General features: G+C 32.7%; 2 long non-coding RNA genes across 2 annotated transcripts; one reads left to right on the forward strand and one right to left on the reverse strand.

Annotated features, from left to right (window-relative positions):
- Window positions 1-851: 851 nt before the first annotated feature.
- On the reverse strand, window positions 852-18,235 carry LOC134245844 (uncharacterized). The gene is made up of 4 exons (XR_009987533.1): window positions 17,894-18,235; window positions 4,646-4,776; window positions 1,377-1,448; window positions 852-997 (listed from the first exon to the last, which is right to left on the reverse strand). It is a non-coding gene; the product is annotated as an uncharacterized LOC134245844 (long non-coding RNA).
- LOC134245845 (uncharacterized) lies at window positions 6,903-9,333 on the forward strand. Its single transcript, XR_009987534.1, has 4 exons — window positions 6,903-6,963; window positions 7,455-7,524; window positions 8,986-9,092; window positions 9,319-9,333. It is a non-coding gene; the product is annotated as an uncharacterized LOC134245845 (long non-coding RNA).
- Window positions 18,236-23,953: the final 5,718 nt, after the last annotated feature.

Raw genomic sequence — 23,953 nt, forward strand, 5'->3', positions numbered from 1 at the left:
CAAAGCAACAGTGAATCAACAATTCAATCCTGATCTTCTTAAGGGTGGGTATTATAATACCAATTTGCTGCACAAATGCTTGAGGCCATCAATTGCGCATTAACAGATGTGAAAGTATTTTTAAATTGATAGAAAAACATGCTTTTAACTAGGGATTTCAACGAATATTCGCGTACTCCACAATCATTTGATCATACCAACTATGGACAAAAATTTCTTTAGACGGTTATTCGTTAAAAATGTGTTTTTTCAAAGTAATTTCGATTTCAAGGCAATAATCGTATATTTGCCCATTTCATTTATTTACATATTTTTTTTTTTTAAATTAGAAACTGTTATCAAGGTTATGTGAAATAGAGCTTGTATTCTGCGGTGTTACATCAAACACGATGTATCGTACGCCGAATCAGTCAAACATGTACAGTCTTTAAGTGAAATTTTCCTCAAGCAAGTTCTAAGCGAAAAATGCCAAAAAAAAGCAGATTAGGAAAGAAAATCAAGCATGTGTATCGATGATTGTCTAACTCTTACTGTTTTAAATGGAGAAGGCGATTGTTTTGTTTTGTAGATTCAAACTAAGTTCTGATATGATACAACTATTCAGAAAGAATATTAATTAAACAGCTACATGTAATACAAAATTGTAAATAGAGTATTTGGCGGAATATTAGAATGGAAATAACAATTTTCTCACTTGGTATTTGAGACTGTTTATGCGGACTTAAAATGATCGCAAACACAAATTTGGACTCTTAAACCAGCAATAACAGTCATAAATACCAAATAAGAAGATAGCAAATCTTAGACTTATTAAAACCTGTACCTTTTACCAATACAGTCTTTACCTGAATTCAACAGGTAATAGAGACTTAAAGAAATCACTGGTCAAACAGCACCAGGATGAGGAAGGGCTAAGTGGTCATCAGGCACCAGAAGGTAGTATTTGTAGTATTGGGAAGCAGATGCTGGATATTGACCACCAGTTGATGTCAAGTGTCTACAATAAAAGGATATTTAAAATTTTGTTTTCACAATTAAGGGAAATCAATTTGTTTGCTGTATTATAAGTATAGAATCCCACATGATGTGTAGTTGGATATTATTTTTTTATCCAATGAGTTGTATGCACCCCCCCCCCCCCCCAAGCCTAAGCAAAGCTCATATCATCTGGATAAAAGGTTCAATATGGGATTAAGTCCAATACTTCCATTTCTTAATGAGCTTTCATTATGTTATTTTTCCCTCTTTAGCAATTAACATATATCTCCATTGTGCACTAGGAAATCATAAATATAATTGCAAATAAGTAGCGATTTCAATTAACATGATTAATAGACAATGTTTCCATTGTTATCTTACTGTCAATATACAATTACCTTCACTTCATCAATCAAAGGATACCAATCAGCCAAAGAAGAGATCCATTACATTGGTACTTTTACATATATCTAAAACAGAAACAGACATATTATTATTATGATTATTTAGATGATACCTAACATTCAGCTTAAGTATTTTTTATTGTCAAAATGAATTGGAAATCATTTTATTTCATAAATTAATTCCCTTTATTTCATATTTTTAGCATTAATCAGTTCAAAACGAAAAATATTTTGCGAGGAAAATTTACATACAGGTACGTAAGCAAGGTGGAAAAATCTCTGCACTTACAAAAAAATTAGCATGTCACCATGGTTACAGGACGACACATTAGTATACAACAAAAACTACTGAACATACAGTAAAATAGGATTACAGTTTACTTCCTAATAAAATGTATAAATGATATTAAATTAAAAATGATTACAATTAACACAGAAATCGATGTGATTTTTAGTCCATGACTGTTTTAAATCCAATTTAAATTTATAGATGTCAGATCTGCTTGCATGCTTGCTAAAATAATATCCCATTAGAAGGTCATGTCAGAGATCAAATTCCTAACAACTCTAGACTTCTTTCATGATTTTGCAGGGGACGATTTGATTGGTTGATAGAATTTGAATGTTAATGCTGCAAGTATGCAAGCGGATATATAATTTAATTTTAACTAGAACTGTCCAATAGGGACAAATACCCCCACTGGGTTTTTCAGAGTAGGTGCCAATTCAGAAATATTTTATGGATCTAGTAAGAGGTGTTCACTATTGTCTAATAAAGTGCCCTGCCACAGCATGATACACCCGTAAAATATTGTTCAATAATCATAAATTGGTTAGTGTGCAAGAAAATCAGGTAACCTTGATTGACACAGATTTCAATGATCTAATTTTCATTTCTTATCATGTTTAAAATATTGTACATACATCTCTAAGAGGCTTACAGTGTAGGGATTAATTAAAACAAATAATACATCATATAATTCTAAACTGATCGTATTAGAGCTTTTAACAAATATCCATCTGCAGCTTTAAATTGTTTATTGCATATTATATGAAATAATGGAAATATGCTACAGTCTAATAAAAAAAAATCAATTGATTTTTCTTTAGACTATAATTCTAAGTGAGACATGACTGCAATTTGTTGCAAATATATAAAAATTGAATTTTTTTTTTCAGTGAACACATGTACCCCGGTAATTAATTTTAATTAAGGTCTTCCGACTTCTTTCGGAAGACCTTACTGTTTTTCTTATGTTTCCTATTATTATTATTTTTCCCTTTTCATAGTACACATGATTTCTCGGAAACTACTGAACCGATTTCGAAGATTTTTTCAGGAATGATGCATTGTTGTAATATCTCCAGACCTTTTTTTCATTTTTTAAAAAATGACTTCCGGTCGCATTTTTTGTCCGATTTTCATTTTTTAAATCGTCATTTTGTCCACGCATCTTCTTGTAAACCACTCAAGACTGAATAACGAAATTTTCAGGGATGGTAAAACATCTCTTTATGATATGTATTACGTCTTTTACTTTGGCATCCGTCACTTCCGGTCGACACAGGAAGTGATTTTTAATTTCAAGATTTTTTGAAAAATTTAACCGTCTTGAATAAAGGCAAACAGAACTTATGTTTACATTCACAATCGTCAACAAAAAGCATCAATTGTAAGAACTTCCGGTTTATACCGGAAGTTGACGAAAAATTTAACTTTCTCTCTTGAATCAAAAGAAATAGAAAAAATGGTTTAATTTGAGATTTTTCTGCTCTTTCGGCTTTGATGTCAGCCGGAAATGAAACCTGAATTGTCGAAAGTCGTCAAATAACGTCACTTCCGGTCAAACCGGAAGTAGTAAAAAAAAAAGCATATTTTGGCCGTTTTTGACATGTTTTTGGGTAACATATGTTACTGGAAGCAAAATACTTAATTTTCCGTTCGTCGACGTCACTTCCGGTCAAACCGGAAGTAGCCAAAAAAGTTTATTTTGAAGGTTTTGATGCAAAATTGAAATTATAAAGTCACTGGAGACTACTCAGCTCATTGCTTTCTTTTGTTGACATTACTTCCGGCACTTCCGGTCAAAACCGGACGGAAGACCTACTCGTTGCTTTGCAACGAGCTTTGCTCTAGTTATATTATACAATACTAATTCAGTTTTAATCATACACTAAAACATCAATTTGTTTTAATTAAATGACACCAATTGAAAGATCTTTATCTGGACCATAGCCTTCAAGAACTCTTAATTAACACAAGCAACTATAATGACATTTCTTTTTGCCCAACTCCCAAGAGATGAATTAAGATAACACTGCACTGATCTAGACATGCTCTTGCCAGTTAACTCCAGAGAATTAACTCATTAATTTCCTTCTAATTTGACATGCACATTTCTGCTATCAGAATTCTCCTTGACCATTGCCTGATAATTATGCCCATGGGACAAACTGAATTCCTCTCAAAACATTAACATTTGTTACAGAATTTGCTGTAAAGTATATGATGAAAAAATAAGTTTTTACTTAATTTAGCATTTTTTAATAAGGATACAACTATATTTATACATTTTTTAGGATTATGAAAGTTAAAATTTTAAAGACTTAGTTTTTAAAAAAAATCACTTAAATTAAAGGTCACAGTGACCTTAAAATAGGTCATGACATCCTTCTATCCAAGATGCATAAATTGTCCAAGTTTGATGATTATAAGTCTAATAATTTTCTAGTTATGAGCCAAACAAAATCACAAAATAAAAAAGAAAAAACACCTGTAGAATGCAGAAAAATTATCCAATCATGATGAAAATACCAGGTGCACACCTTCATATGGTGTATAATAAGTGTATAAATTTTCAGACAAATCCATCCAACAGTTTCTGAGAAACGGTCCGGACAAAATATTGCCTACAGACTGACGGACAGACGGACGAACAGACGGACATGGTGATTCCAATATACCCCCCTAAACTTCGTTTGCGGGGGTATAATAAATAGAATGCCTTAGTTTAATACATGTAATAGACTTTGAACTGGTTGAAAAAAAAACCCACAAAATTATTCTTCCCTTGCACTTGGCTATGATATCTGTCATGTAAGAAAATATCAATGATGTGATGACTATGAACATGCATTATTAATAGATTCTGAACGAAAGAAATGCAGAAAACAACTTTTAAAGACCAGCAAGAGGGAAAAAAATGTTGATCAGAGCAGTCGTATAGGTCAGTTTTTCTTCTCCATATTAAGCATTTAAATACCTTTTAAAACTTTCATTCTTCATGCCATTTGAAAGTCTCATGGTTCATTTTATTTAATTTCAGCCAAGAGGTATGGAACTGATGACTTGGTCCAAATGTTGCTTGGAAAATGTAAAGAGGTGGAGGAATATCTAAAATATAAACGTTTAACAGCTGTTGACAGATCATTCAGCCAACAATATAAGACATCTCTTGCTAGAGTACAAACTAAAGTCAGTAAACTTCACAGAGAGTTATCGAATTCTCAGCAAGAAAATGATAAAAAGCATATCCAGACTGCTCAATTGCTGTTAAAACACTGGGGCATTTATGTTTTTTAAAGTTTTAGATTCTGATAAAATCCAATGTGAACTGCATATTTAGTGGTGATATTACTTGTACTTTTAAGTAATTTCACAAATAGAGGAATTTCAATATAAATTTGATTATTCCTATGATAGATATTTTTCAAAGGGGTTTTCATAAAAAATCATTATCAAAGTAATGAGTAAATGATACATGTAATCATCATCAATCGTTGTCCTTTACAATTTGTGCTTTGTGTAGGATATTTGAAAAGAATAAATTATTGGGAATGGCTGCAACCCAAAATATTTAGAAAGGGTAAGTGGGGGGTATGTTCAAGGGCCCCACTTGTAAAATTCCCAATCTATAAATATGTTGCATACATGTATAATGCTTTTGTTTCTATAATCTATCCCCCAATTTGATTCATTCATTTCTAGACCATTAAGGCATTATTAAAATGTTTTGATTGATCATGTTCATATACTCGAACAGAACTATTACTTTTTTTTGAAAGGTGCATACATTGAAAATTATGGATTCCAACATTTATTTCTCCATGATTCTGATATATTACCTCATCAATGTAGTTTAAATGTTTGTAAGTTGTAATAAATAAATAAATAACGAGTTATAATTCTTTGTATGTTCTTTTGTGAAAAGTTGGAAATTGCATAACATATCATTGGATTTTCTGGGGACACATAAACATGTAAAGAGTATGATGAATGTGGGTGAACATATACTGCAACATAAAAATGAATTATAAGGGCTAGGCAATAGGTAGAAAGACATCCCGGTCGAACGACACCTAAGCCCGTGGCAACCAACACATCGTCCCAGGCAAAATTGATCCCTCAGGCTATTTCCCATTTGCCTGAGGCATTTTTTTCCAAACCTTTTTCATGCAAGCAATACAAACTGCAAAACAATGTATATTGAGTTAGTTAACCTGAATCTTAAATCACAAAATATAAAGAACTATTTTGAGACATTACACCAAAATCCTTCCTGCATACATAGGAAAAGAGATTCAAACATGAATGGAGTGGACTGATTTTCCGAGGGAAGAAGCGTTTGGTTGACCAATAAAAATGGCGACAAACTGAAAAGGCTAGATAGAAAAAATTAATCTATTTCTGAATTGACATTATTATTTAATTAATTAATTCGTCTTTCTGACAATATATAAACAATTTTCATTCAAAAATTCAAACTGTGAAGGGATGAGGGGCCTATCATATCATTTTTTTAAATATCTCTCTTTTGGAAATGCACAGTATAAATGGTGAGTAAATATAAATATTTACATTTGCAAATGTTTTCCTTCATATAACACTACTATGCTGAAAGCAATGCATATCTATAACTGTATAAATACGTGTACGGGGGTCAAGAGGTCATAGATGTGCGTATGGATAATCGTTTGACGTAATTTCTCAGTGACGTCATAAAGGGTTGACACGCGATGAGTAGATTACATACTTGCCGTTGAGTTTAAAAAATAATGCATTCCTCACACTAAAAGTCAAAATCAGGCAAATATAAAGTATGAATAAGTCACAAATGTAAATATAAGTAATAAGGTATCATTTTAAAACATCTATCGGGCTTTAAATACGGGTTGGTACGAGATTAAATTCAACATAAAGCCCTTTGGGTTTTATGGAATTTAATCTCGTGACCAACCCGTATTTATATCCCGATAGATGTTTAAAAATACAAAAAAAAAAAAAAAAAAAAACATGTTGTCTGGTAAGGCCATAATAAATAAATTGCTAGATTCTCATCTGAACTTATTTTAAAAGTCGAGGCAGGTTGGCAGCTTTATTCTATATATATATATATATATTTTTTTTTCTCAGTTTTGCATATTTTTTATTGACCTGTTTAGTCAGTGTTATTTTATCTACAATACCTAGCTATTCCAATTGACGCCATTTTGATCTTAAAATAGTAACAACCGGAAGCACTGGGTAGCCATTTCTACATGCGATTTGTGGAAGGATATAGGATCCTATAGTTAAATCGTGGTAAGTAGTATTTAATGGACTTTGTTGTTGATGACAGTGATGTGTAAGGTATTTTTGTGTTTGGATATAGTTTGTGCTTTGTCAAAAAGATGTTAAAACCAGTTTATTTATTTTAAATCGATGAAGAACAAGTAAAGTATATTTGCACGAGAAGGTCGCTGCGTTGTTAATTTCTTTGATTCCTTGGCATCATGAAGAAATATCACAGATGTAAACATTTTAAATGAATTTTTTAATGCTATTAATCTTTATTGAACTGTAAAATATTGCCTGTAGCATTGCACATTTTCCCACGTATTCTTTAAAGATTAGGATGATTGGTCAACACAGGATGTTTCTTTAAATCGAATTACCTGCCTTGATATAGTCTATTTCTTTTTCGACTAATCACAAGAACATTTATTTTTACATACATATGGATGTAAAGGAGGCAATTGGACAATGAACTTCTGAATATTAAAGTTACTATATTTTTTTTCTTCTAATTTTAGAAGTTTACAAATTACAGTGACACTGTGAGAAAATTACAGAGTGACAAAGTGACTGAAATTTCCATAGAAGGTAAATGCATATTTTGTCAAGAAAGCATTAACTGCTTTTGTATGTATCATATTTTTATTTAATTTTTTTTATTTTCTGTCGATCACTGTCTTCGTCTTTTATTTTTAGTTCATTTTTCATCTTTTAAATTTAGTTTATTGTCTTTGATTTTTGTGTGTGTCAATCTTCATTTTTGTTTTGTTTGTGTTTCATTTTGCACAGCATTTATGGTAAAAATTGAGTTAACAATTACTTTTGTGCACATTAATGAAATCCTTCCGTGACGTCATCCATCATCTTGCTTTCTTACCTTCCTCTGACCACTTGATATCATGACTCAGTCAAAACTTAGAAAAAATTTTTAAACCTGCCTTTACCAGCACCATCTGGAAAAAAAAAACTACCAAGCTGTAGTCTTCTCTGACAGTAAGGGAAAATGGCTCCAAAGAGCAATCACCAACAAATGTGATATAATTTGGTTTCAAAAAGTTATAATATTTTTTCCAATTTGCAGGCAAATGACTTGGTAGGGAAAGAAATTCTGCATACAAGTATTATATCTTCAGTAATGATAATTTTACACTGTTTCGCAGAATTGCATGGCACTTAATAACAAATTTTTAAAGCATATCCTCTAAATAAAATTGACAAGAGGCCAAATGGCCTTAGTGATCACCCGAGAATAATAAAACAGTACAATACAGCAATGTAAAAGGATCTATATTATAAAAGTAAATACCGGTATGTAAAATACAAGCCATGGGCAAAGAAGAAGATTTTCCAAGAATTTATGATGGTAATAAAATGTTTACACACAATGCACAATATAACACACAAAAAGATAGAAGACTGAAGTATATATACATAAATGACTTAAAAAAGGAACTTTTAGAAGTCAATTCAAAATTAAAAGAAAGAAGCATGTTACTCATATATTAAAGTAAAGTCTTTGCTTTATTATCAAAAATACTAGGAATGGTCAAAAAAGTCAGAAACTTTCAATGACTGAAAAGGTTGAATGTAAAATAATTTATTTGAATTGTAAAAATGGATATTATTGAATTCTTTTCAAGGTGTAGAAATTAAGTCACAAGATTTCATTTTCTTTCAATTTACTATTTCACCATTTTATTCATCAATTTGAATATACATCAGTCGCATTCATCACTGTCTTATTATTAACGGTAATATGTTTATGTCTTGTGCATGTTTTAAAATGTGCATATATTGTTTATATTAATGATTTTAGTGTAAAGCATGGTAAAGTGTATTACCTAAATGTTCATTTGAAATTTATGTAAGATATATATAAGTTATAATATTCATAACTGTATCAGCCATGCTTATAAATTCTTTATTTATTTCATCACTTATTTATTGCTAATAACATCTATGAATTATATTTTACATTGTATACTTGTTTCATAAACTAAGGAGCTGATAAGAACAGGATTATAATTCTCTAAACAAACGATATTTTAGGTTGTGTACTGGGATGATACAGATTGGAAGAATGACAGTGAGTTTCAGTTAATAGAGAGAGATCAGAGCTGAAGATTATTTACAATTTGAGAAAAAGACTATAGAAGGTAAGAAGTAAGAGTTATCTTTCATTATAAGACTTACTCCTTCAATAATGAGATTGAGTTACTGCCCTTTGGAGCCAACTTCCACTTTAGGTAGAGGTTATTAGAAGTAATTTCAATAACAATGGGAAGGATAACCAATGAAAATCTTTCTATTTATAACTAAGTTCTGCACTTTAGGACCCATTGATAATCATTATATTAACAAAGTTTTCGATTTAATTTTTAGGTGGAATAGCTACAATACCCGAATAAAAGTCATAGTTAAGGACTTTAAAGGTTCAATTATCTCTTACTTCACATCATCACCAATCTTTTTCAACCCATGACTATAATGACCCTTGTTTAAAATATATAAACATGTATTATAGCAATTACCATCTTTTCAGCTGTCAAAATAATGTCGACGTTCACAGGATTTAAAACCAAAGTAGAATGGTAGATGAATACCGATCCCGATCAGAATTAAGACAAAGAAAAACAGAAATAAACAAGAATAGATATGGGTTACCCCATATCCAAAGATATTCGACTTTTAGATTTAATATGTTTAACAGTGTTTATAATGACGTTAATAAAAAAACTGCACTGTCTAATTATGGAACGGGTGTAAATTTCGTGAGTCCATAGTATTACAGTCACCCAGTCTCCTAACAAACAGTACACATAGGCCTACATGTACCTGTGTCCGCAAGACCAACATTAGCCTTGGTCTACACACGTGCGATGGAGCTGTCAAACGCATCCAGCGAGCTCGGAGAAACACGTTTTGTTTTGCCGAGAAGTTACGATGGCAGACAAAACTTTTCTTTTCTTAATTATATCATATGAATACGAATTCTGATTAATAAAAATTATACAATCCCTGTTGAACTATATATAGTTTGTTCTAACATTTGCATCTGCAACAACTTGTGTTTAAAATGGCCGGGTTGGGAAAATCAGGACCAGGTCGGAAAATTCTAAACTGATTAACTGAAAACCTTTTTTGTTTTGAAAATTACTGAAATATACTAATGTATTCGTCGCAGAAATTACTTACATTATTCAAGTTCTATATAAAATGGTATGCTGAAATTCAACACGAACCCGAATCTCCAACCCAGTTCTCGTTTTGCCACACATACCCTACAGTTTACAAAATGTACACACGAGCAGAATCCGGTCAGGGATTGAAAATTCCGTCATTTAATAACACACACACACACACAGAATGATTAATATTTTCTTTAAGAAGAAATTGTATGACAATTAACGGACTATAAACATGTACTTAATACAAATGTTGATAAAGTATTATCAATTCATCGGTGAAAAGATATGAATCGAAGAATGACCTAATTATTCTCTGTTATCAAACATGTAAAAAAAAAAGGCTGAGGAGGGAGCGAGCGTAGGAATATTGATATTTTTTTATTTGCATTTCGGGGGGAAAGTGACTTTCTAATAATATTTTGACGTTATTTTTGACTTCTTTAACGTATGACATACACAACTTTACTCTTATCATGAACAATAATGTTGTATCTACTTATCATGATGGAACTATTTTGGTCGGACCAATTTGTGTGAGCCGCCGCTGAATACAGTAATATATCTTGCATAAATAGTATGCACTGATCGAATATATTAAAAAATGAGGCGGGGGTATAAAATTGGGGTGGGCAGGGATGAGAATTTAGGAATATTTTTATTATGGACTTATGGAATCTATCGGACTGTCATCTTGATGAAATTTTGGAGATCACTGGCATACAATAGTTCGGTGTCCAGTCAGCTCGTACACAAATGATAATGTACACAAACCAGGTCGTACAAAAAAAGTCAACTCATACACAAACCAGAAGTAAACTCGTACACAAAACTTTTGTCATTCCTACATAGGTTTTCATATAGTGTAGAATATTGAGAAGTCAACTCATACACAAAGATTTTTCTTGTACATTTCAATCTATTTTATAAATGCTTCTGATTTTAATTTATTTGCCCATAATTAAATTTGAGGTGTCAATGTAGATAAAATGTTCTTGTAACTATAAGCCCTACCTGAACCAAACTTGATGATGTATCTAGAGATGGGCACTACCAAACTAGTTTTGGATGCTGGATCTGACCTACATTTTCATTCCCAAGTAAGTAGAAGCCCTTTTTGGACTAAACTAGCATGGATGATATATCTAGGGGTGGACACTACCAGACTTGCTTCGGATGCTGGATCTTTTAAATTTTATTTCTTATTTTTTTTTTAACTTTGAACAGAGTTTGTTATTCCATTGTTTTGTGTTGCAATGGTAAAGTTTACAAATTGTAAAACCAGTCATTGATTAATGAAGATTAGGAAGTCTAACGCCCATTCATGTTTTCGGTCACATTTTGTCTTCACGCAGCTTCCTCCAATGTTAAATTTTCAAATGTGGAGAACCCTGAAAAAGTACTTCCGGTTAAACGAAGCACTTACATGAGGTACAATGCTTCATTCATTTGTATGGTAGGGCTGTTCCCTTTCCAAAACTGTTGTAATTTTAACAAAAAATACGGGTCAGTTATATTCTAAGCAAGTTCCTTTAAATTTGCTGCATTTCATGCGTTAAAAATCGGATTCGGTCAATTAAAAACGTGTTTTCTCTCGTACTTCATATTTGTTTGTCACTTTTTTATTTCTTAAAATGGCCCTTCATATTATATTGATGGCCCATTTATTTTCGAAATGGCCCATCAAAAATGTTGACAGTTGGGCCATAGTCCCATTGACCATTTTGGCCTTCCCAATCACTGTGGCGGGCCGCAATGGTAAAACACCTTGTGGAGAACCCTGATTCATTATAAAGTTAGGCCATCCTTAAAAAAATGTTTGTTTGGAATTGCCGCCTGGTGGGTATCAGACACAGGAGGGAGGGAAGGAATTTTTTTTTTAATTGAAGATGAATTTTGATAAAAATCTCAGTAAATACATTTTCTGACTTTTATTAAAAAAAGTATCTACATTCAACAAAAAAAAAACAAAACTAATTTTACATAGTTCTGACACTATGTATTTCAGTGTTCTGTATGGTGCATGTGATACATGTAATGGGCAATAAAAATTGATTAAATAAAAAAAAATCTTCCTACTTTTGGTCAATAAAATTTTTCAGGAGGGGGCATTTCCATGAGGCGGGAGGCAATTCCAAACAAACTATAATTTTATTTTGGCCTTATATACTAGTATTTGTTTGTTGCTCAAATAATATTCCTTTAGAGAACTTTTTATTCATGTGGATACATCACCAAACAGTCTCATCCGAGAGACCGGTCTCTATGTACTACATTGGATTAAGACCCGTGATGTAAGAATCAGCGCCTACTCCCCGACTCTAGGCGTGTCGCTCTAACCACTGGGCCACACTGGCAAAATGTGACCCATTATGAAAATTTGGCAATAAATACTTTTATGATCTTTAAATTTTATTGAATTGATAAAATGACTGATACACAAATAAGATTTTTGTAATCTCTCTGTTTATAGCTGTTTACCATTTGCCATATTTCTATCACTAATTAAATCAGTTTTCAACAATGGCCACAGAAGAATCCTAGTTCTGTCTAATTATACAAATAGTGATCTGCCCTTAATGTAAAATAGAATAAATAAAATAAAGTATCAAATGAATTATAATTTTGAATCGGAGAAGGCATACAAATCTTAAACAAACAATATTTAGATGTGGTCTTGCATTTATGGAAAATTATAACTTATTTAATTTTTCTCACTCTCAGATATTCTCACATTTCAAGAACTTTTAAATTGAGGTTGTGATAGGACTGCCCCTTAGTATTAGACTGCCCCTTTGTATTAGACCAGAGTGTGTCCATTTTAAAATGATACAATTTTCAATCATTTTAAAATGGACACACTCTGGTCTAATTCTAAGGGGCATTTGTCATGTGTCCATTAGAATTTTCACTGCACATGCTGCATGTCAGGTACAAGGAAATGGACATGCAAGTGGTTTTGGGGACTTTTCTGAGCTCATACTAAAAACAAAAAAGTTTTTACTGTACGGTACTGTACTAACTGAATCTATTTTAATTTCAGATATCCACTGAACAAATCATCAGAAAACTAAGAGAGGATGAACATGATGAAGAATGCTTCTGTAAAAAAGTATGTATTAGTATTAAGAACTTATTATGTAGCTCTATTTTAGGAAATTGAGGAGTAAAGCATAAAGTTAATGTTTTTATTTTCTATTTTTTTCTTAATCTCACTGTGTAATGTTAAGCTCTCTATTTATCATAGTCAGTGATTGTCAGTGTGTGTGTGTTGTGGGGGAGGAGGGGAGAGGGTGTAAGCTGCTTTCCTCTATGTTTGGCATTTCCATTAAATAAACAGATGTTCACATTTCTTTAAAAGTCTCATTTTGCGAGCTACCTACTAAAATTCTATGATTTATTTAAAATAAGTATTTATCAACAGGCCTATTTTTAGTTCATCTGAGTAAACTCAGGTGACCTGTTACTATCTGTTTACGTCTGTCGTGTGTTAACATTTGAACATTTTCAGCTTCTTCCTTGCAACCGCTTAACTAATTTCAACTATTTTTACTACAAAGCATCTATGGGTGAAGGGGAACAAAATTTGTAAATTTTATGATACCTGCCCCCCCCCCCCAATCCGGGCCTGAGGGGTGGGGCCAAAACCTCTAAAATTAATGCAATCTTTAAAAATCTTCTTCTTTACTCCTGGACATCAAGCAGTAAAACTGTTGGCATGATTGTAATCAGCATTGAGTCATCTACCATAATTATGAAATTCATGGCCTCAGGGTCAGGGGTTCTAGACTTCTAGTACTCTAGTACTAGGATGGGTCTATATAGCTCTTTGGAATTAATCGACCATTTATGATGAAATAAAACCTATGATAACATTTAGAAAATTTTGAAATGTGTGGCCCCAGGTTTAGTGGTCCCTGTGGGGTGGGGTATACAAAACTGGTGTTTATAAAATGGAATTGCATTTTACTAGTATCTTTATTACTCTGATCTACCTTTGGGTATTGAGTAACCAAAGTAAGCATTTTAAGTATATAATTATGATAAACAATGGTGCATCTTTCAAAATTGGGAACTTCATGGCTCTTTCTTTAAAACACAAACCAAGTTCAATTGTGTGAAAATTGTTAAATGATACTCAGGTGACCTATAAGGTCTGTGGGCCTCTAGTTGTTTTTCAAATGTCATGAATCATGGCCTAAGGGTCTAGGGTGGGGGAACAAAAAATTATTTTGATGAACAAGTAAAATGAAAAAAAATCCTTAATTTACTCTGAAAATCAGGAACAAATCCATACATACATATTCAGGTACATTTAAATAAATTCAAGTTTGTTTGTTTCATTATCCGTAGTCAAGTGTATAAAAGAGGCAACTTTAATAAACTAATGAGATTTAACACTTCATAAATTTTTAGATTTTATTTTAAGTCATTCTGATCAAAAAATGATGGAAATGTGAAATTAATCAAACAAAGGCTTGTACAGGAACAACATTAGGGACTTTGTCAATCTATTTAAATTAAATGTTAGATCTGCGCACATACTGCCTAAATCCAACATCATGTAGAGTGTCACCTCAGAGGTCAAATTCTATTAACCAATCAAATATTAGACTGCAAAATTATTGTATTTAATTTATTGGAACAAATAAGTCTAGAGTTGTTCAGTATTTGACATCTGATGGGACCCTCAATGGGATGTTGTTAGATGTTGTGTAGCGAGGCCAAAATTAAAATTTTGTTTGTTTGCCCTTAGCCGACCGACCCATGAAAATTTGTCTGACTCAAAATATTTTATTTCACTTTTCAATTACATTTTTTTTTATTCCAAATTTACTAATACATTTTGTTCCATGAAGCATAAGTTCCATTTACAAAGAATATGTACATGAACATATTGATGTTTTCTTTTATTTTAATAGTAATTTGATTTGAAGTCAAGAAGAAAAAAAATAGAATATTTTTCCTACCTACCTACCCATTTCTTAAAATCTGGTCGGTAAATGGCAAACAAACATATTTTATACTAACATATTTTTAATTTTAGCACGAGTATGCGAGAGGATCTAACATGTTGTTTTATTTAGATTGGGATTTTGTAAAACTATATTTATATATATTTTCAATAGGTTGAAGTAACAGATGAGCAGGTCAATCCAACTTGAACATGATATCATTTCTCCAAGGATGAAAACAAGTCTCTCTGTATTCAAGCATTGATATTTTTAAAGTCAACTGAAACTGGAACAAGTCATACATGCAGACTACAGTGATGTGTTGCACAGTTCCAAAAACATATAGCCACCTCTAGCATAAGCATGATTAGTGCAAGTGGGTCGTCAAAAAATGAGGACCATTCAAGGACTTTTCTGTCAGTTGATGATGGAGTACAAACTGAATATTTAACAAAGGAATCCACCTTTGTGCTTATTGGCTACTAATGATGTGAACTTGTGCATTTATTATACCAAGTACTTTTACATTTTCTAGATGATACTAGACTTGAATATACCGAATTCAGGTTTAGTTGATTGATTGCAGTTCTAAGTTCCTCTCGGAAGATTATATCTCTCATGTATGAGACGACATTAAATGCAGACATTTTTCTATCCTCCTCTCGTGACATGAGGGCTCGGACTTGGCTGTAAAAATATTTATGATGCAAGAGAAAATAAATGGTCAAGCCAATGTATGTAAATGTTTATAATAACATTAAATATTCTTTGATAACTAGCTAGTGTGAGTGTGTTGTTGTTTTTTCCAATTTAAAAATTCAGGTGAAAAATGAGTTTTGGTTGAAAACCTTGGCTAAATTTTGTAGTCAATACTACAGTTTCCGTTGCGGAAACCTATAGTACACCCTATGTATTTCAATATTGTAAGTGCGTACTGAAACCTTGCGTATACCTCAAGTTTCAACAAGTTTCTGTTGTGGAAACCATTGGTACACCATATGTATTTCAACCGTATACGCATACTGAAACCTTGCGTATACATCAAGTTTCAGCTAGTTTCAGTTGCGGAAACCTATGGTACACCATATGTATTTCAACTGTATACGCTTGCTGAAACCTTGCGTATACATCAAGTTTCAGCAAGTTTCCGTGGCGGAAACTATTTGGATTCGCGGACACCTTTGGTTTCCGCACTGCGGAAACTTGATGAAATTTGAAGTTTCCGCACTGAAACCTTGCAGAAACTATTAGAAAGCTTAAGTTTCCGCAGAGTTTCAGTAGAGTTTCAGCCATGCGGAAACTGTATTTTTCATCCAGTGATCGGTACTGAGGCACAGTTAGATTATTCTAGATTGTGAAACATTTTAAAAATTGTCTTCTTTCACCATGTTCATGCAAATAATATATTATGTACTATTCATGTAGATTTGAATATAATCAGATGCATAAATATTTTGTTTATTATTATATCTACTTTAGAAAGTTAGAAATTTTAGGACTCCGTAACATATGTATATAGTTGTATATAGTGTAGATAGTAAATATGATCGATATACCTAACAACGTAATATTTTAATGGAATATCGCATTTATAATTGCATGAAATTTCCAAAACAAACCTTATCAAATTGAAATAAAAAGATACCGCGCTTGTGTTGGTTTAACAATAATTGTTTGAATTCCTGACTAGAGATGCCAGGTTAATTAAATGTTAAACCACTAAAACATGTAAAATATTTATGAAAAAAAATTAATTAACACTTCTCTTCCACCTTATTCTATTTTTTCTTGAGTATACTTTATTCATATTAAAGTAATTAATATTAATAACAGTTGTAAATAAAATATTATACTTTGAATTCATGTACATTACGTGAATCTGATTTGTCGAGAAACATTTGATAAAAAACACTACTACCTGCTGAAAAATGAAGCCATGCCCTCCTGCGTAGCAACAGTCATCATTGCTTGACGATGGGTGGTATTCCAAAAAAATAGTGACTGCGCGGAATTTATGCGCGCAAGGTTCACTGTTTTATGTATTTGTATAAAACATTCAGTATAATATAGTAAATATTGCGTGTAGTTGAGTGAAAATTTTCACCCCTCGAAAACCATTTTCATCCTCGGCTTCGCCTCTGTTGATAATGGTTTTCGAGGGGTGAAAATTTTCAATGTTACACTCAACTACAAGCAATATTTATATAATGTACGAGTTGACCTGATTTGTGTTCGACTTGACTTCAGATTTTTGTGCGAGTTGACTTTTTGTGTACTACTCGGATTGTGTACGAGTCGGTTTGTGTATGAGTTGACTGTAAATCTATAGTTCTACAAAGCATATGTTAAATATTTCATGCACTCAACATGCTCAACAATTCTGCTTAGAATTTCATATTTCATTTATTAATAATCAGCTCTACTTAGGATATTGCTTTTTGCTTTTTGCAAAATACTTTTTTTATGTTGAAATGGTTAAACTGTTTAGGTTTTTTCTTTCATTTCATTATTTCTTTCATCATGATCATGGTAACATAAAAACAGTTTACCCCCCCCCCCCCCCAAAAAAAAAATGAATATAAACTATCCAGATTTGTAACAGCATCTCATGGGCATGGCATTTCATGTGCAGATCAATATATATTACTTAAAAATAATTCATTCTATTAATCCTGAAGTCAGTGCGACAAAAAATGTAAGACCACATGGCCAAAGCCACATGGTTTACTCCGCAACTTTGTAAAAGCTATTGTCTTCGCCTGATCTGCTCAAAACACCTAAAAGAAGAAAAATAAAGCTTAAATCATATCAACTTACTATTAACTTTTCATTTCGTCACCCCGAACGGCATTTCTGCTTCGTTTTCTGTCCTCTCTCCTCACGCACCTGCCCGTGGGAAAATCATCGATGTCTAGACTGACAAGAGTGTTGGCGACACGGATTGGTAAATATGAGGAATTGAGCATGCGCGAGAATATAATTGAAAACAAGCAAAAGAAGCATATTTTAAACATATAAGGAGGAAAACATAATGCATATGTCTTATCTTTCAAAAAAATATAAATAGCAAACCTTTAATTTGAAACATATTGGCGATTTGACGTTCGTTCAATGGAAAGTGCAAGAGCAGAAGTAAGTCATTATGACGTCAAAGATAGAGACAAAGATTTCGCGGAATTTTTTCCTGATCAAATATATCTGGGAAACCTTAACTATACTGCGTACAAATCTCTGTACTAGCTAGCGCTTTTAATATTGTACTGCTGTAATTGTTCAATGCCGGCCCCTCCCTTATCCACACTTTTTGTTCGATTATAGTCATGTATTACCATAATGAATTTGTTTTTTTAAAAAAAAAAGGATAAAATACTCCCTTCTCATCCATAACATAGGATTTTGGAGTTTGATCTCCATCCTTTTTCCTAATCTAAAATTGTTCAGGTAAGCTACCACTCCCCTTAATAACCACCGTCAAAAAATCGCCGATATTTCTATTGCGCACCTTAACTATTCTGCGTGGTACACATTTTTTATCTTGATAAAACTACAGGTCAACAGCTTTTACATTTCACATCGCAATATAAACTCTTACGTTCACATGAGGAAACAAAGAACAAGGTTCACTTTTGCCTTATTTGGCCCTGTGAATTTCTGAAAAACTGAAACTGCATAGTTTATTAAACAATGTATTAAAACATCTCTTTGGATCTTTGGTGACTGCGATCCTATAAAAAATGACGTCATTTTCTGGCTAGTCAATGCATTATGACGTCACGAAATGCGTCAATTTCCTCATATTCCATAAAAAGTTATTTTTTGATATTTGATATAGAGCGCACCCTCTGATCTAAATTATGCAACTAGTAAATGATCGAACTGATTCTGAGGATTCATGGACATGTTTTATTTTTTAGATCAGAGGGTGCGCTGATATTATTTTCCTTCACTGAAAGTACTCAATTATACCTGTTTACCTAAAAATTCAAGAACAAAGCAATTTCATAAAGCCAGTTCTCCAAGACCTGGACTTTGAGGAGAAATTTTTTAATAGGATATGAAAGCACCAAGTCTCTATTTTATTTTAATGCTTCAAATAGAAAATCAAAAGTTGATCAATTAATTGGTATATCTACAGGGCCATTTTATGCATTAAGTGAACCGACTTCTTTCATTCCAGAATCGCTGTATAAATCGGAAACTACAAAGGTGAGTTATGATTTTTATTTTCAATTTAATATTTATTTATTTCAGCTTTACCCTTTTCTAAGGAGTCAAACTAGGAATTCAGTCGAGTAGATTAGGCTTGGGGAGGCTTTGACTCAATTAAAATGAATGAAATGAATCCACTAAAATATGTAATGCATCATATTGTCATTCGTGTATATTTGCATATCCACTGCTCTCTCCCACTATGAACCTGCAGGCTTCAACTGCGTTTATAGCACTGTAAACGCAACTGCTCCTGCTATGAGTTCAACTTCTCTATCACATTCGTGTGGAACAACCTCTACTACACTTATTACACGTGTTGAGGAGTATATATATGGAATGTTTCGTAAAAGGAATAAATATAAGTTTTTAATAATATTTGTTGGAAAAAAAGAAATTCAGAACAATTTGAAATTGTAGATTTATAGCTTTAAAAAATTAATTTTGGTCAGTGTATTTAATTGTATAATAAAACTTTTTAAAATTCAAGAGAACTGCCAAATTATTATTTTTTCTTATCATTTTTTTTTTGCATATTTGTACAAAGAACGATATTTCTTCACACTTGGGTAATAAACATTCAGAAAAAGCAAAAATTCTTTTATTAGTATGTATATTTCAAGAACGAGATCAGCTCTTAAAAATAAGTAGAAAAAAAATTAAAAAATCACAGAAAAACATTCTGGAGTTATAATCATTATTAAAACATTCCCTTTTTTATCATAAGATTAAATTATTGATTTTTGTCAGAGGGTTAAAATAACGTTGATCGATGACGTCACAACTGCATCAAAACAAAAATTAAAAGAACCTGACGACAGCGCAGCTTGTATCCAGATAACAATGTTTAAGAGGCAAATACTATACAGTTTGTTTGTGAATTATTGGAAAAAAGGTGCAATGATCAGGTGTACTAGTTTTATACCCGTGTGTTTTTCTTTACTGAAGACAACAAGCCACATCCTTATGTAAGCCAGGGTTTCCTCTGATATTCTTGACAAAAATAAAACTCAAACTGACCATTATGTCAGATATTAGACTCTCCTCGGCGCTAACGCGCTTTGGGTCGTCTATCTGACATAATGGACAGTTTTCGGCTTATAACTATTACCCACATGACTTCTCGGGCGACTATACCAGAATATTTGCCCCTCGGTAATCGGGTGCGTAAAAACTCCAGGGCTTTCCTGTCACCTCGGGGCAAATATTCTGGTATGTCAACCTCGAAGCCATGTCATATATGTATATTATTTCCCAACCACCGCCTCAAATGGTATCTACACCAAGGAGGAACCTATCAAATTCTGTTTCATGTAATGAATTTAAAGAATGCAGCAGGTGCTGTAAGTCTGCTTTACGTGTGGAGGAACTTTCATCAGTTGTTCATTGCTTAACGCAGGGAATCGAGTCGTTAGAAAAGGAACTGAGTGAAAATGCAAATAAATGTCTAACCAGTTAAAGTACTTACAGTACGGTCAACGCGGATTATGCATTAAACCGCGCTCCCCCCGCGGTGTTTTGATCCTTTCCGCGATACACCCCCGCGGTTATTTCATCGCGGTCCTACCTGTAGCCAGGTATAGACCGCGGCGGTGTGACTTACCGTTGACTGGCACATCGGATTGATCTTACCTGTACGGCCATTTAATATCTATAACTACATATTGTTCGGTCTATAAAATTGCAGGTTTTGAGTAAAAAAAAAATGGTGCTATTAAAAATATCATACAGTTATACATAAACGTACTACCCGAATAATTTAAAAAAAAAAAAAAAAAAAAAAAATAGCGCATGATTGTTTTCCGAAGTTATTCTGATGTTTGATAAATTTAAGTTTTTAAAACAGGTTTAAAAAAAAATAAATTATATCCTCAGCATAAGCATAAACTTTATTTCTCTAAATCAATGACTATATACCGTATATCACTTTTACAATGAAACGCATAGTATATGTTTCGATAAATGGAAGATCTAGATATTCTGAAACATGTTTATAGGCAATGTGCAGTAAATCTCTCTCTCTCTCTCTCTCTCTCTCTCTCTCTCTCTCTCTCTCTCTTGTATTATTATTTGTGTTTTTTTTTTAAATCGGCAAAATTCACTTTAAACTGCAGCGCATTTCCGCTTGAAAGCATACTTGTACGTACGAACAATGTTCATGAGAAAAGTGTGTTAAATGAAAACACTGAGTAGTAGAAATATTTGTATGCAGTTTAAAGTGTTACTTAATGAACTCTTAATGTGCAAATAAAATAAGAGAAAAATAAATAAATAAAAAAAAAATCCGCATAATAATAGTATACAGATGAAACGGGGTGCTTTGTTGTGCATACCGTTGTGCATAATAAATTGATATATCGTCCTTTTGCTATACATGCATACATATGTAAAAGAATTAATATTATTTCTACCATTTTACCTCTATAGCCACCCCTGTCAACGTATGGGATTAACTACGCATTGAAATACATGTACATGTAGCTCGTCGTAATTTTTGAGAGACATGTACACAGTACATATAGGACAGCGTTAACATTCCTTTTTTTTTGTATTTGTAGAAGACCGACATATACAGGGAAAGTCATTAAGATCAGTCTTTTTTTTGTGAATCCAAATGTAATTGTTATTAAAACATACAACCTTATGTTTAAAAAAAATATGAAGTTCATGCAGACGGCACTAGATAATCGGGGGGGGGGGGGGACTATAATCATGATAATCCACCCGGTTTAGGAGTTTATATTTTAAAACTGTCAAAATGTTGCGAAAATCCAAATCCTTTGTCTTTCACAAAGGTGTGAAATTATACCCAGTACAGAGTCACTGTGAGACAGGAAATCCCTCTCCGCTTGACCGCGCACAATACACAGGAATCCACCAGTTACTAAGGAGACCACGATTAGTCCGTGCAGCTACATGTACACTGTGTATACATGTACTAGATTGATCGAGGACAAAAAATTACTTACCAATGCAAAATGCGCAAAAAATGTTGTTCCGATATTGTTTGTGGTGTTAATGAATTTCTTTTTCAGTAATTTTTTATTTACGCGATGTAAACAATGGTAAATAGTCCTTGATAGAATTTTGCAGGAATAAGCTTGGTAGTTTTTTTTTTGCACTGTTTTCGTTGAATTTTCATACATGAATACGTTATTTTCTAAATCAACTTAGGCCTTAGCTATTTTCTAAATCAATTCATCTACTGATATTGGGAAAATAACCCCCCATCCAAAGTTGTGATTGTGCTGAGTTTTGTGTAAGACACATTAAGTGTCCCAGTAAATAAAGGGAGAAGAGGGGTGATTGTTATATCAAAATTAACTTTTTACACGAAAGTAATCATGGTAATCTGCATATCTTAAATTTAAATAATTAATTCAAATATGTTTTAAATTATATGATCAATGTAAATGTCATTGTGAAGTATGTTAAACATGTATGACAGATGAATTTTACTGACCCGTTTTCGGGCACGCACGTGTACACCAGGGGTAGGGCTGGTGCAGGGGATCGTACCTTGTTCAGTGTACAGCTGTGAGGACCAAGTATGCGTACCAGGTCTAGCTCTAGACAGTATGTAATTTTATTTTATCTTCTACGGATTGGTAGGCCATCAAATTACACACGCATACACACCCTACTGATTTCAAGAACATTGCCCCTGAATAAAGGAATGACACTTAACAGACGACTCGGAGAATGCTGATTACATAAAAATCTTCTGCGTATTATACTCCTATATTTGAAGATTAATAATTTTAAAACACTTTCATCATTTATAGCCCCAATGAAAGTGACACTGCGATGAATCGCGCGCGTTTCTTTAATCAATCTTCTATTTAAAAAAAAAAACGCTATGAAAAATAAAAATTAATATTGAATATCATGATTAACACACAGGGTGTTTTATCTTGCATTGTCGTATAAATATATCACATACAGTAATTTATATCGAAAGTTGTGGATCTAAATAGAATGAACACATATTAAAAAAGTAATTCAAGAATTAGTAAACGCTGTTTGAAAATTGCTTTGATGATTTTTATAATTATTTAGATAAATGAGGGTGTATTTCTTTGAAAAATTAATTTTTATTTTGTACTTCAAATATTTCAGCTTCTATAAATTTTAAAATGTCATTAATTTCGTTCTATTTTGTTAAATGGTTGATATTTTCAAAGGGAGGTAACTCGCGTTTTAGACGAAGACTGTTTCTCACCTGTAATCGCTAAGATGCACCGCGACGGTGTGATGTACCTGGATTACTGAACCGCGGGGGCACGCGGTTTTTACCTGAGACACCTGTACTAACCGCGATGAGATTCACACCGCGGGGGTGCGCGGTAAATGCCTAAACCGCGTTGACTGTACTGTAGACAACCTGTACAGTCCTCAAACATAAAGACAATTGTACAAATGATCTGCCAAAGGCATCTAACAATGTCACCTCTAGACATGTATAGTGTAATGAAGGTATACCAGAAGTATCTCTGAAAGAATGCTCTACAAACACAGAACCACAATAACCTGTGCACCAGAAACTAGGAAACAGTTTCTTCCCGAAACAACGTAATTCCACCAGCAGTCTAGCAACCAGCAGAAAACTACACTCCTGATCTGCAACGATTTTAAAACCCATGGGTTACGTTCAAATGTTAGTGTGAG

The sequence above is a fragment of the Saccostrea cucullata genome, unplaced genomic scaffold (genome assembly GCF_032062105.1).
Source record: "Saccostrea cucullata isolate Sc308-1 unplaced genomic scaffold, CSIRO_AGI_Scuc_v1 ctg8223, whole genome shotgun sequence".
NCBI classification, from domain to species: Eukaryota; Metazoa; Mollusca; class Bivalvia; order Ostreida; family Ostreidae; genus Saccostrea; species Saccostrea cuccullata.